General features: G+C 62.4%; 2 non-coding genes across 2 annotated transcripts; both read right to left on the reverse strand.

Annotated features, from left to right (window-relative positions):
• Nucleotides 1–2,297: 2,297 nt before the first annotated feature.
• On the reverse strand, nucleotides 2,298–2,416 carry LOC131870267 (5S ribosomal RNA). Its single transcript, XR_009368590.1, has one exon. It is a non-coding gene; the product is annotated as a 5S ribosomal RNA (ribosomal RNA).
• Nucleotides 2,417–10,234: 7,818 nt separating this feature from the next.
• On the reverse strand, nucleotides 10,235–10,353 carry LOC131870245 (5S ribosomal RNA). Its single transcript, XR_009368568.1, has one exon. It is a non-coding gene; the product is annotated as a 5S ribosomal RNA (ribosomal RNA).
• Nucleotides 10,354–13,438: the final 3,085 nt, after the last annotated feature.

The raw sequence follows: 13,438 nt of genomic DNA on the forward strand, positions 1-13,438 counted from the left end.
TCCCTTTTTCTCACTATCTTTCAAAACGGAAATTTTAAAATCTCGTTTTTTTTTTGCCTTTTATGGAAATTAGTGAAGGCATCGCATCAAAGGTGCGCACCTCGCTGCCCACCTTGGTGTGCTCCGAGGTGCCCACCACGGTGCGCAACGCCGGTGCGAACCCGGGAGCGCCCCGATGTGTGCTCCAAGGTGCGGCGTGCACGAAGTCGGACCCCGGTTTGCCCCGGGTGCGCACCTCGCGTGCACCTTGGTGCGCACACCTTGGCTGGGTTGCGCGGCCTGGTGGGCACCATGGTGCGCACCAAGGAGCGCTCCGAAGTGTGCTCCAAGGTGCGGCGTGCACGAAGTCGGAGCCCGGTTTGCCCCGGGTACGCACCTCGCGTGCACCTTCGCCGGGGTGGGCACCTCGGCTGGGTTGCGCGCCCTGGTGCGCACCAAGGAGCGCTCCGAAGTGTGCTCCAAGGTGCGGCGTGCACGAAGTCGGAGCCCGGTTTGCCCCGGGTGCGCACCTTCGCCGCGGTGCGCACCATGGCGTGCACGAAGTCGGAGCCCGGTTTGCCCCGGGTGCGCACCTCGCGTGCACCTTCGGCGGGGTTGCGCGCCCTGGTGGGCACCATGGTGCGCACCAAGGAGCGCTCCGAAGTGTGCTCCAAGGTGCGGCGTGCACGAAGTCGGAGCCCGGTTTGCCCCGGGTGCGCACCTCGCGTGCACCTTCGGCGGGGTTGCGCGCCCTGGTGGGCACCATGGTGCGCACCAAGGAGCGCTCCGAAGTGTGCTCCAAGGTGCGGCGTGCACGAAGTCGGAGCCCGGTTTGCCCCGGGTGCGCACCTCGCGTGCACCTTCGCCGCGGTGGGCACCATGGCGTGCACGAAGTCGGAGCCCGGTTTGCCCCGGGTGCGCACCTCGCGTGCACCTTCGCCGGGGTGGGCACCTCGGCTGGGTTGCGCGCCCTGGTGCGCACCAAGGAGCGCTCCGAAGTGTGCTCCAAGGTGCGGCGTGCACGAAGTCGGAGCCCGGTTTGCCCCGGGTGCGCACCTCGCGTGCACCTTCGCCAGGGTGGGCACCTCGGTGCGCACACCTTCTCAATGTTTTCTTGCCTTTTCTGGAAATTGGTGAAGGCAGCGCATCAAAGGTGCGCACCTCGGTGTGCTCCGAGGTGCGAACCCGAGAGCGCTCCGAGGTGCCCACGAAGTCGAAAGTCGGGTTAATTGCATTGTTTTCCCCGGGTGCGCTCCGAGGTGCGCAACATCGGCGCGCACCAAGGAGGGCTCCGAAGTGTGCTCCAAGGTGCGCACGATGGCGTGCACCTCTGGTGCGCACGATTCGGAGCTCGGTTTGACCGGGGTGCGCACACCTTGGCTGGGTTGCGCACCTTTTGTGCGCTCCAAGGTGCGCACGAAGTCGGAGCTCGGTTTGCCCCGGGTGCGCACCTTCGCCAGGGTGCGCACCTTGATGCGCACGCCTTGGCTGGGCTGCGCACCTTGGTGGGCGCCATGGTGCGCACCTTTCGTGCGCTCCAAGGTGCGCACGAAGTCGGAGCTCGGTTTGCCCCGGGTGCGCACCTTGGTGGGCGCCATGGTGCACTCCGAGGTGCCCAAGATTGGTGCGCACCAAGGAGCGCTCCGAAGTGCGCTCCAAGGTGCGCGCGAAGTCGAAAGTTGGGTTAATTGTCCGGTTTGCCTCGGGTGCGCACCTTGCGTGCACCTTCGCCAGGGTGGGCGCCTTGGTGCGCACACCTTGGCTGGGCTGCGCACACCTTGGCACCCGCGTTTCCTTCATTTTAAATTTTTTTTTTTTACAATCTCTCAAGTGGGAAATTCTATAATCTCAACTTTTTTTGCCTTTTCAGGAAACTTTTGAATGGAGCGCATCATTGGTGCGCTCCGAAGTGTGCTCCAAAGCTCTCTCCAGCTGCGTGCACCTGCCCCGGCCGCGCACCCGGCCCCGCCCAGCTTCGCTCACCTGTCCCGGGCGTCTGGTGCGGAACCTTAGAGTAAGAAACATCACCGTGCACCTTGGCCAACGTGCGCGACTCGACCGAGCGCGCACTGGCCGAGGTGCACACCGATTTCACCTGGGTGCGCGCGCAGCACCTCGGGCGCACCGGGGTGCGCGCACAACGCCCGGGTTGCACCGTGGCCTGTGTGCTCGGGGCGCCTCGGGTGCGCGCTCGGTGTCGCCCCCGCGCGCGCGGTAGTGCGGGCAGCGCACCCCGGCCCGGCCCGGCCCCGACGAGAACGCAAACGGGCAAAAGGTTTATTCAAATAGCATTGCGACGCCCGGCGAAAAACTAAAAAAGGGTGCAACACCGGGACTTCCCGGGAGGTCACCCATCCCAGTACTACTCCGGCCCAAGCGCGCTTAACTGCGGAGTTCTGATGGGATCCGGTGCACTAACGCTGGTATGATCGCACCCGTTATGAGCTTGTCGCAGTGTGTACTTAGCAAACCGCGACCCACGTGCGAATCCACCCCGGCCACCCACCCCCGTCGAGGTGCACACCCTCCCTCGCGAAGTGCGCCCCGTTCGCCAAGTGTGAGCCCTGCCCGGGTGCGCGCACCTTGCTAGGGCGTCGGGTGTGCACCCGGCCCGGCCTACGTGCGTGCACCTGGAGGGGGCGTCGTGTGCGTGCAGTGTCCCGTCTGCAACGCGGTGCCCACACACCACCTCGGGCGCAACGACCTGCGCTCACATGTGGGCCGAGTGCACCTTGGTGCATGTTCGGGGCGCCTCGGGTGCACGCTCGATCTTGCCCCGGTGCACCAAGGCGCTCGGTTTGCCCCGGGTGCGCACTTGGTGCAAGGTGGGCACCCAAAATAGGGATCAAGCACCAAAACACAAGTTTCGGGATGCAAAATGGGACCCAAGGACCACAAATGCGTTCCAAGACCCATGATGGGTCCACGAGAACAAAAATGTGTTCCGAGACTTAATAAACAAATATTGGGTTTTAGGAGAAGAAACATGCTCTGATGCCCAAAACGAGAATCGACCCCGAAAAGGCCACAGGCCAAAAGTGGGATGCGAGACAAAAAAAAATGGGACCCGAGGACCAAAATTGGGTTCCCAGGTCGAAGACAGGGCAACCGGACAAGAAACGACCTCTAAGGCTCGAAATGAGTCCCGACGACTAAAACTTGACAAGAAGCACCCATCAGGCACCCAACTCGACACCCATGGGATGCCGACCCACCCGGGCTTCCACCTAGCACACCTTGGCACCCACCCACCCTCGCACCCAACCTCGCACCCAACTTAGCACCTTTGAACCCACATTGGCACTCACCCTGACCCTGGCACCTTGGAACCCACATTGGCACTCACCTTGACCCTGGCACCCACCTTTGCACTCACCTTGGGACCCACCCTGGCTCCCACCTCGGCACCCACCCAGACACCCACCTTGGTTCCTTGGCACCCACCTTGGATCCTTGGCACCCACCCCGACACCCACCTTGGCACGCAACTTGGCTACTTGCCACCCACCTTGGCTCCTTGACGCCCACCCCGACAACCACCCCGTGACCTACCCTGGCTAGGGTTGGTGCACACCCACCCTGGTGCCCACCTTGGCACCCACCCTATGACCCACCTTGGCACGCACCTTAGTACCCACCCCGTTACCCACCCTAGGACCCACCCCGTGACCCACCTTGGCCAGGGTGGGTGCCTTGGTGCGCACAACTTGCCTGGGCTGCACACCAGGGCGGGCTCAAGATGGCACCCGCGTTCCGTTTTTTTTACTATCTTTCAAAACGGAAATTTTAAAATCTCATTTTTTTCTTTTTTTTGCCTTTTCTGGAAATTAGTGAAGGCAGCGCATCAAAGGTGCGCAATGCTGGTGCGAACCCGGGAGCGCTCCGATGTGTGCTCCAAGGTGCGGCGTGCACGAAGTCCGAGCCCGGTTTGCCCCGGGTGCGCACCTCGCGTGCACCTTCGCCGGGGTGAGCACCTTGGCTGGGTTGCGCGCCCTGGTGCGTACCAAGGAGCGCTCTGAAGTGTGCTCCAAGGTGCGGCGTGCACGAAGTCGGAGCCCGGTTTGCCCCGGGTGTGCACCTCGGGTGCGCACCTCGCGTGCACCTTCGCTGCGGTGGGCACCTTGGCTGGGTTGCGCGCCTTGGTGGGCACCATGCAGTGCACGAAGTCGGAGCCCGGTTTGCCCCGGGCGCGCACCTCCGCCAGGGTGGGCACCTTGGTGCGCACAACTTGCCTGGGCTGCGCATCAGGAAGGGCTCAAGATGGCACCCGCGTTCCGTTTTTTTCACTATCTTTCAGAACGGAAATTTTAAAATATCGTTTTTTTTTGCCTTTTCTGGAAATTAGTGAAGGCAGCGCATCAAAGGTGCGCAACGCTGGTGCGAACCTGGGAGCGCTCCGATGTGTGCTCCAAGGTGCGGCGTGCACGAAGTCGGAGCCCGGTTTGCCTCGGGTGCGCCCTGGTGGGCACCATGGTGCGCACCAAGGAGCGCTCCGAAGTGTGCTCCAAGGTGCGGCCTGCACGAAGTCGGAGCCCGGTTTGCCCCGGGTGTGCACCTCGGGTGGGCACCTTGGTGCGCATGCCTTGCCTGGGCTGCGCACCAGGGCGGGCTCAAGATGGCACCCGCGTTCCTTTTTTTTCACTATCTTTCAAAACGGAAATTTTAAAATCTCATTTTTTTTTGCCTTTTTCTGGAAATTAGTGAAGGCAGCGCATCAAAGGTGCGCACCTCGCTGCCCACCACGGTGCGCAACGCCGGTGGGCACCCGGGAGTGCTTCGAAGTGTGCTCCAAGGTGCTGCGTGCACGTTGTCGGAGCCCGGTTTGCCCCGGGTGCGCACCTCGCGTGCACCTTCGTCGGGGTGGGCACCTTGGCTTGGTTTGCCCCGGCTGCGCTCCGAAGCGGGGTTATTGGAGCGCCGCCTCTTTTTTTGTCGGAGCGTTTGGTGGGGTTTCTCGCATTGGCTCTTCCGAGGCCCGGTTGCCACCCTGGCGCGCACGAAGTCGGAAGTAGGGTTAATTGCCCGGGTGCGCACCTTTGCCAGGGTGGCACCTTACCTGGGCTGCGCACCAGGGCGGGCTCAAGATGGCACGCGCGTTCCGTTTTTTTCACTATCTTTCAAAACGGAAATTTTAAAATCTCCTTTTTTTTTTGCCTTTTCTGGAAATTAGTGAAGGCAGCGCATCAAAGGTGCGCACCTCGCTGCCCACCTTGGTGTGCTCTGAGGTGCGCACCCGGGAGCGCTACGAAGTGTGCTCCAAGGTGCGGCGTGCACGTTGTCGGAGCCCGGTTTGCCCCGGGTGCGCACCTCGCCTGCACCTTGGCCGGGGTGGGCACCTTGGCTGGGTTTGCCCAGGGTGCGCTCCGAAGCGGGGTTACTGGAGCGCCCCCTCTTTTTTTGTCAGAGAGTTTGGTGGGGTTTCTCGCATTGGCTCTTCCCAGGCCCGGTTGTTGGGTGCGCTCCCACCCTGGCGCGCGCGAAGTTGGAAGTTGGGTTAATTGCCCGGGCGCGCACCTTCGCCAGGGTGGGCACCTTGGTGCGCAAACCTTGGCTGGGCTGCGCACCAGGGCGGGCTCAAGATGGCACCAGCATTCCCTTTTTCTCACTATCTTTCAAAACGGAAATTTTAAAATCTCGTTTTTTTTTTGCCTTTTATGGAAATTAGTGAAGGCATCGCATCAAAGGTGCGCACCTCGCTGCCCACCTTGGTGTGCTCCGAGGTGCCCACCACGGTGCGCAACGCCGGTGCGAACCCGGGAGCGCCCCGATGTGTGCTCCAAGGTGCGGCGTGCACGAAGTCGGACCCCGGTTTGCCCCGGGTGCGCACCTCGCGTGCACCTTGGTGCGCACACCTTGGCTGGGTTGCGCGGCCTGGTGGGCACCATGGTGCGCACCAAGGAGCGCTCCGAAGTGTGCTCCAAGGTGCGGCGTGCACGAAGTCGGAGCCCGGTTTGCCCCGGGTGCGCACCTTCGCCGCGGTGGGCACCATGGCGTGCACGAAGTCGGAGCCCGGTTTGCCCCGGGTGCGCACCTCGCGTGCACCTTCGCCGGGGTGGGCACCTCGGCTGGGTTGCGCGCCCTGGTGCGCACCAAGGAGCGCTCTGAAGTGTGCTCCAAGGTGCGGCGTGCACGAAGTCGGAGCCCGGTTTGCCCCGGGTGTGCACCTCGCGTGCGCACCTCGCGTGCACCTTCGCTGCGGTGGGCACCTTGGCTGGGTTGCGCGCCTTGGTGGGCACCATGCAGTGCACGAAGTCGGAGCCCGGATTGCCCCGGGCGCGCACCTCCGCCAGGGTGGGCACCTTGGTGCGCACAACTTGCCTGGGGTGCGCACCAGGAAGGGCTCAAGATGGCACCCGCGTTCCGTTTTTTTCACTATCTTTCAGAACGGAAATTTTAAAATCTCGTTTTTTTTTGCCTTTTCTGGAAATTAGTGAAGGCAGCGCATCAAAGGTGCGCAACGCTGGTGCGAACCTGGGAGCGCTCCGATGTGTGCTCCAAGGTGCGGCGTGCACGAAGTCGGACCCCGGTTTGCCCCGGGTGCGCACCTCGCGTGCACCTTGGTGCGCACACCTTGGCTGGGTTGCGCGCCCTGGTGGGCACCATGGTGCGCACCAAGGAGCGCTCCGAAGTGTGCTCCAAGGTGCGGCGTGCACGAAGTCGGAGCCCGGTTTGCCCCGGGTGCGCACCTCGCGTGCACCTTCGCCGCGGTGGGCACCATGGCGTGCACGAAGTCGGAGCCCGGTTTGCCCCGGGTGCGCACCTCGCGTGCACCTTCGCCGGGGTGGGCACCTTGGTGTGCAGACCTTGGCTGGGTTGCGCGCCCTGGTGGGCACCATGGTGCGCACCAAGGAGCGCTCCGAAGTGTGCTCCAAGGTGCGGCCTGCACGAAGTCGGAGCCCGGTTTGCCCCGGGTGTGCACCTCGGGTGGGCACCTTGGTGCGCATGCCTTGCCTGGGCTGCGCACCAGGGCGGGCTCAAGATGGCACCCGCGTTCCTTTTTTTTCACTATCTTTCAAAACGGAAATTTTAAAATCTCATTTTTTTTTGCCTTTTTCTGGAAATTAGTGAAGGCAGCGCATCAAAGGTGCGCACCTCGCTGCCCACCACGGTGCGCAACGCCGGTGGGCACCCGGGAGTGCTTCGAAGTGTGCTCCAAGGTGCTGCGTGCACGTTGTCGGAGCCCGGTTTGCCCCGGGTGCGCACCTCGCGTGCACCTTCGTCGGGGTGGGCACCTTGGCTGGGTTTGCCCCGGCTGCGCTCCGAAGCGGGGTTATTGGAGCGCCGCCTCTTTTTTTGTCGGAGCGTTTGGTGGGGTTTCTCGCATTGGCTCTTCCGAGGCCCGGTTGCCACCCTGGCGCGCACGAAGTCGGAAGTAGGGTTAATTGCCCGGGTGCGCACCTTTGCCAGGGTGGGCACCTTACCTGGGCTGCGCACCAGGGCGGGCTCAAGATGGCACGCGCGTTCCGTTTTTTTCACTATCTTTCAAAACGGAAATTTTAAAATCTCCTTTTTTTTTTGCCTTTTCTGGAAATTAGTGAAGGCAGCGCATCAAAGGTGCGCACCTCGCTGCCCACCTTGGTGTGCTCTGAGGTGCGCACCCGGGAGCGCTACGAAGTGTGCTCCAAGGTGCGGCGTGCACGTTGTCGGAGCCCGGTTTGCCCCGGGTGCGCACCTCGCCTGCACCTTGGCCGGGGTGGGCACCTTGGCTGGGTTTGCCCAGGGTGCGCTCCGAAGCGGGGTTACTGGAGCGCCCCCTCTTTTTTTGTCAGAGCGTTTGGTGGGGTTTCTCGCATTGGCTCTTCCCAGGCCCGGTTGTTGGGTGCGCTCCCACCCTGGCGCGCGCGAAGTTGGAAGTTGGGTTAATTGCCCGGGCGCGCACCTTCGCCAGGGTGGGCACCTTGGTGCGCACACCTTGGCTGGGCTGCGCACCAGAGCGGGCTCAAGATGGCACCAGCATTCCCTTTTTCTCACTATCTTTCAAAACGGAAATTTTAAAATCTCGTTTTTTTTTTGCCTTTTATGGAAATTAGTGAAGGCATCGCATCAAAGGTGCGCACCTCGCTGCCCACCTTGGTGTGCTCCGAGGTGCCCACCACGGTGCGCAACGCCGGTGCGAACCCGGGAGCGCCCCGATGTGTGCTCCAAGGTGCGGCGTGCACGAAGTCGGACCCCGGTTTGCCCCGGGTGCGCACCTCGCGTGCACCTTGGTGCGCACACCTTGGCTGGGTTGCGCGGCCTGGTGGGCACCATGGTGCGCACCAAGGAGCGCTCCGAAGTGTGCTCCAAGGTGCGGCGTGCACGAAGTCGGAGCCCGGTTTGCCCCGGGTACGCACCTCGCGTGCACCTTCGCCGGGGTGGGCACCTCGGCTGGGTTGCGCGCCCTGGTGCGCACCAAGGAGCGCTCCGAAGTGTGCTCCAAGGTGCGGCGTGCACGAAGTCGGAGCCCGGTTTGCCCCGGGTGCGCACCTTCGCCGCGGTGCGCACCATGGCGTGCACGAAGTCGGAGCCCGGTTTGCCCCGGGTGCGCACCTCGCGTGCACCTTCGGCGGGGTTGCGCGCCCTGGTGGGCACCATGGTGCGCACCAAGGAGCGCTCCGAAGTGTGCTCCAAGGTGCGGCGTGCACGAAGTCGGAGCCCGGTTTGCCCCGGGTGCGCACCTCGCGTGCACCTTCGGCGGGGTTGCGCGCCCTGGTGGGCACCATGGTGCGCACCAAGGAGCGCTCCGAAGTGTGCTCCAAGGTGCGGCGTGCACGAAGTCGGAGCCCGGTTTGCCCCGGGTGCGCACCTCGCGTGCACCTTCGCCGCGGTGGGCACCATGGCGTGCACGAAGTCGGAGCCCGGTTTGCCCCGGGTGCGCACCTCGCGTGCACCTTCGCCGGGGTGGGCACCTCGGCTGGGTTGCGCGCCCTGGTGCGCACCAAGGAGCGCTCCGAAGTGTGCTCCAAGGTGCGGCGTGCACGAAGTCGGAGCCCGGTTTGCCCCGGGTGCGCACCTCGCGTGCACCTTCGCCAGGGTGGGCACCTCGGTGCGCACACCTTCTCAATGTTTTCTTGCCTTTTCTGGAAATTGGTGAAGGCAGCGCATCAAAGGTGCGCACCTCGGTGTGCTCCGAGGTGCGAACCCGAGAGCGCTCCGAGGTGCCCACGAAGTCGAAAGTCGGGTTAATTGCATTGTTTTCCCCGGGTGCGCTCCGAGGTGCGCAACATCGGCGCGCACCAAGGAGGGCTCCGAAGTGTGCTCCAAGGTGCGCACGATGGCGTGCACCTCTGGTGCGCACGATTCGGAGCTCGGTTTGACCGGGGTGCGCACACCTTGGCTGGGTTGCGCACCTTTTGTGCGCTCCAAGGTGCGCACGAAGTCGGAGCTCGGTTTGCCCCGGGTGCGCACCTTCGCCAGGGTGCGCACCTTGATGCGCACGCCTTGGCTGGGCTGCGCACCTTGGTGGGCGCCATGGTGCGCACCTTTCGTGCGCTCCAAGGTGCGCACGAAGTCGGAGCTCGGTTTGCCCCGGGTGCGCACCTTGGTGGGCGCCATGGTGCACTCCGAGGTGCCCAAGATTGGTGCGCACCAAGGAGCGCTCCGAAGTGCGCTCCAAGGTGCGCGCGAAGTCGAAAGTTGGGTTAATTGTCCGGTTTGCCTCGGGTGCGCACCTTGCGTGCACCTTCGCCAGGGTGGGCGCCTTGGTGCGCACACCTTGGCTGGGCTGCGCACACCTTGGCACCCGCGTTTCCTTCATTTTAAATTTTTTTTTTTTACAATCTCTCAAGTGGGAAATTCTATAATCTCAACTTTTTTTGCCTTTTCAGGAAACTTTTGAATGGAGCGCATCATTGGTGCGCTCCGAAGTGTGCTCCAAAGCTCTCTCCAGCTGCGTGCACCTGCCCCGGCCGCGCACCCGGCCCCGCCCAGCTTCGCTCACCTGTCCCGGGCGTCTGGTGCGGAACCTTAGAGTAAGAAACATCACCGTGCACCTTGGCCAACGTGCGCGACTCGACCGAGCGCGCACTGGCCGAGGTGCACACCGATTTCACCTGGGTGCGCGCGCAGCACCTCGGGCGCACCGGGGTGCGCGCACAACGCCCGGGTTGCACCGTGGCCTGTGTGCTCGGGGTGCCTCGGGTGCGCGCTCGGTGTCGCCCCCCGCGCGCGCGGTAGTGCGGGCAGCGCACCCCGGCCCGGCCCGGCCCCGACGAGAACGCAAACGGGCAAAAGGTTTATTCAAATAGCATTGCGACGCCCGGCGAAAAACTAAAAAAGGGTGCAACACCGGGACTTCCCGGGAGGTCACCCATCCCAGTACTACTCCGGCCCAAGCGCGCTTAACTGCGGAGTTCTGATGGGATCCGGTGCACTAATGCTGGTATGATCGCACCCGTTATGAGCTTGTCGCAGTGTGTACTTAGCAAACCGCGACCCACGTGCGAATCCACCCCGGCCACCCACCCCCGTCGAGGTGCACACCCTCCCTCGCGAAGTGCGCCCCGTTCGCCAAGTGTGAGCCCTGCCCGGGTGCGCGCACCTTGCTAGGGCGTCGGGTGTGCACCCGGCCCGGCCTACGTGCGTGCACCTGGAGGGGGCGTCGTGTGCGTGCAGTGTCCCGTCTGCAACGCGGTGCCCACACACCACCTCGGGCGCAACGACCTGCGCTCACATGTGGGCCGAGTGCACCTTGGTGCATGTTCGGGGCGCCTCGGGTGCACGCTCGATCTTGCCCCGGTGCACCAAGGCGCTCGGTTTGCCCCGGGTGCGCACTTGGTGCAAGGTGGGCACCCAAAATAGGGATCAAGCACCAAAACACAAGTTTCGGGATGCAAAATGGGACCCAAGGACCACAAATGCGTTCCAAGACCCATGATGGGTCCACGAGAACAAAAATGTGTTCCGAGACTTAATAAACAAATATTGGGTTTTAGGAGAAGAAACATGCTCTGATGCCCAAAACGAGAATCGACCCCGAAAAGGCCACAGGCCAAAAGTGGGATGCGAGACAAAAAAAAATGGGACCCGAGGACCAAAATTGGGTTCCCAGGTCGAAGACAGGGCAACCGGACAAGAAACGACCTCTAAGGCTCGAAATGAGTCCCGACGACTAAAACTTGACAAGAAGCACCCATCAGGCACCCAACTCGACACCCATGGGATGCCGACCCACCCGGGCTTCCACCTAGCACACCTTGGCACCCACCCACCCTCGCACCCAACCTCGCACCCAACTTAGCACCTTTGAACCCACATTGGCACTCACCCTGACCCTGGCACCTTGGAACCCACATTGGCACTCACCTTGACCCTGGCACCCACCTTTGCACTCACCTTGGGACCCACCCTGGCTCCCACCTCGGCACCCACCCAGACACCCACCTTGGTTCCTTGGCACCCACCTTGGATCCTTGGCACCCACCCCGACACCCACCTTGGCACGCAACTTGGCTACTTGCCACCCACCTTGGCTCCTTGACGCCCACCCCGACAACCACCCCGTGACCTACCCTGGCTAGGGTTGGTGCACACCCACCCTGGTGCCCACCTTGGCACCCACCCTATGACCCACCTTGGCACGCACCTTAGTACCCACCCCGTTACCCACCCTAGGACCCACCCCGTGACCCACCTTGGCCAGGGTGGGTGCACCCACCCTGGTGCCCACCTTGGCACCCACCCATCCTAGCACCCAGCCTGTGACCGGGCTTGGAACCCAACCTTGCACCCGCACCCGTCTTGGCCAGTGTGGGTGCGCACCCATCCTGGCACCCACGTTGTGACACACCCTTTAACCCACGCACCCTAGCACCCACGTTGGCACCCACCTTGGAACCCAACCTAGCAACTTGGCACCCACCCCGTGACCCACCTTGGCATCCACCATAGCAGTCGCCGACTTGGCACCCACCTCGGCACCCACCTTGACACTTGTGGACCCACCTTGCCACTCACCCTAGCATCGACCCATCCTAGCACCCACCCTGGCACCTTTGCACCCTAGCACTCACCCATCCTAGCACCTAACCTGTGACCCACCTTGACACTCACCCTCGCACCCACCTTGGAACCCAACCTAGCACCCACCCACCCTGACACCAACCCTAGCACCTACCCACCCTTGCACCCACCCTGTGACCCATCTTGGCACCCACCCATCCTACCACTCAACCTATCACCCACCTTCTCACCCACCTTGGCATCCACCTTAGCACCCACCCACACTGGCACCTTGGCACCCACCTCGGGCAAGGTGGGTGCACACCCACCCTGGCACCCAATTTAGAACCCACCGAGCATGTTACCCACCTTGGCACCCACATTGCAGCCCACCCTAGTACCCACCCTATGACCCACATTGGCATCCACACCCTAGCACCCAGGCACCTCGACACCCGCCTTGACACCCACCCTAGCACTGAACCTGTGACCCACCTTGGAACTCACCCTAGAACCCACCCACCCTGTGAACCACCTTGGCATCCACCTTAGCACCCACCCACCTTGGCACCCACTCTAGCACTCACCCATCCTAACACCCAACTTGTTACCCACCTTGGCACCCGCCCTCGCGTCCACCTTGAAACCCACCCTAGCACCCACCCACGCAGGAGCCCACCTTGGCACCCAACCTAACACCCACGCATCCTGGCACCCAACTTGTGACCCACCTTGGAACCCACCCTAGTACCCACCTTTGAACCCACTATATCACCAACCCACCTTGGCACCCACCCTATGACCCTCTTTGGAATCCACCCTAGCACGCACCCACCCTGGCACCCACCATGGAGCGCACCCTAGCACCCACCCACCTCGGCACGCACCTCAACACCCACCTTGGTGTGCGCACTGCGCCAACCTCTCAAAGACCCTATGTGGTGCGCTCCAAAGTGTACACCTTTGGTGCGCTCCAAGGTGCGCACCTTTGGTGCACACCGAGGTGCACACCAAAGTGTGCACCGAGGTGAGCACCAAAGTGCACTCCAGGGTGCACACCAAGGCGTGCACCTTTGGTGCGGTCAATGCAAACGAATTCGGAAGTTGGGGTCGATGTCCTAATCGCTGCTGCAGACTACACGTATGAGAATCGGACAAATAGCTTTATATAGGGGAGGTGTTGCGTTTGATGGGTCGACTCCCCTGGTTGTGTGCACTGCACCAACTTCAAAGACCCTGTCTTGTTTAAGAAGTCAAAAGTTGGGGTGGATGTCCTAATCATTGCTGCAGTCTACGCATGTATGAGAATCAGACAAATAGCTTATATAGGGGAGGTGTTGCATTCGGTGGGTTGACTCCCCTGGTTGTGCGCACTGCGCCAACCTCAAAGACCCCGCATAGCAGAAGAAGTCGGAAGTCGGATTTTGGTGAGCACCAAGGCGTGCACCTTTGGTGCGGTCAACGCAGACGAATTCAGAAGTTGGGGTGGATGTCCTAATCGTTGTTGCAGGCTACACATGTATGAGAATCAGACAAATAG

Source organism: Cryptomeria japonica, unplaced genomic scaffold (assembly GCF_030272615.1).
Source record: "Cryptomeria japonica unplaced genomic scaffold, Sugi_1.0 HiC_scaffold_309, whole genome shotgun sequence".
NCBI classification, from domain to species: Eukaryota; Viridiplantae; Streptophyta; class Pinopsida; order Cupressales; family Cupressaceae; genus Cryptomeria; species Cryptomeria japonica.